Raw genomic sequence first — 1,534 nt, 5'->3', positions numbered from 1 at the left:
CTGGGGGTTTAGCTCAGTGCCATGGAGCCTGCCTGGCAAGCATGAGGTCCTATGTTTGATTCGCAATACCACCCCCCAAAATGAAGTTAAGTTTATAGAGTTAATACTAAAGTTTAGTACATACAAAGCAACTAATAGATATTCTTTGTACAATATATATTTAGACCTTAAATATATAAAATGAGCTAAAGTTGGTCCTGACATTTAAAGTTGGTCTACATCTATTGGGATTGATTATTGTATGACTTTTTTTTCATGGCAGGCAGGTAATGTGCTGACATCATAGCAAGGTTTGCAGATGGCATGAACACCCAATCATCACGCTCATGAACCGAAGGATCTGTATTATATTTTTTTGACTTGTGTATGTTGAACTATTTCTGCATCCCTGGGATGAATCCTACTTGGTCATGATGTACAGTCCTTTTGATGTCTTGCTACATTCTGTTTGCCAGTTTAGTACTGAGGATTTTTGCATCTATTTCGTTAATAAGGAGATTGGCCTGTAGTTCTCTTTTTTGGCCGGGTCCTTCTCTAGTTTTGCAACCAGGGACATGCTTGCTTTCAGAAATGACTTTGGAAATACTTCCTTCTTCCCTTTCAATTTCACTTAAAGAGTTTGAGGAGTAGTGGCATGTTATACTTTGGGCCTTGATGACCACCCAAAGCCTCATGCAGTCATAGGGCTTTTTTAGAGGTGGCTGAATCTAGAGTGTGTGATGCTGGGATTAGAGGTTTATGATTACTAAATCAGTCCACTGATTGGTTTGGCACTGCCCTAGTCCCAGCAGTCTAGATAAGATAAAAGAGGCAGAAAGATGCTGTTAAACTCTCCTGTTGCTTTTGCTGTTTTCTGCCACCATGAATGGTTGACCCTCTGCCATGTGCCCCCCACCTGCCTTGGAGCCAGTGGATTATGAACTAAAACCTATAAAAACTGTGAGCTAAATAAACCTTTCCTCCCTTAACTTGTGGATGTTGGATATTTTGTCTCAGCAACAAGAGAAAAGTAACTAAGACATGGCATTAGATCTCTAATGTTCTTGTAGAATGCAACAGTGAATCCATCAGGACCTGAGCTTTTCTTTGTTGGTAGTTTTTAATTATTTCTTCAATATCATTGACTGATATTGGGTTATTTAGAATTTTACAACATCTTAATTCAGCTTTGGGAATTAGTATGTATTTAGGAATATGTCCATTTTTTCTGAGTTTTCTATCTTATTAGAATAGAGGTTCTCAAAATAGGTACTGATGATCTTCTGGATTTCTGTATAATCCATTTGAGTCTTTTCTTTCCTTTTTTTGATAAGGTTGGCTAAGGATTTGTCAATTATTTTTAGCAATTTTTTTTCCTGTTGGTACCAGGAATTGAACTCAGGACCTTGTACTTGCCAGGCAGGCACTTTGCCACTGAGTTATACCCCTGGCACCAGGTTTGTCAATTTTATTTAATCTTTCAAAGAACTAACTCTTTGATTCACTGATTCTTTGTATTGCTTTCTTAGTCTCTATTGCATTAATTTCTGCCATG

The sequence above is a fragment of the Chinchilla lanigera genome, unplaced genomic scaffold (genome assembly GCF_000276665.1).
Source record: "Chinchilla lanigera isolate Chin_1 unplaced genomic scaffold, ChiLan1.0 scaffold00074, whole genome shotgun sequence".
NCBI lineage: Eukaryota > Metazoa > Chordata > Mammalia > Rodentia > Chinchillidae > Chinchilla > Chinchilla lanigera.
The sequence above is the reverse complement of the archived record's forward strand: the minus strand, read 5'-3'. Positions refer to the sequence as shown.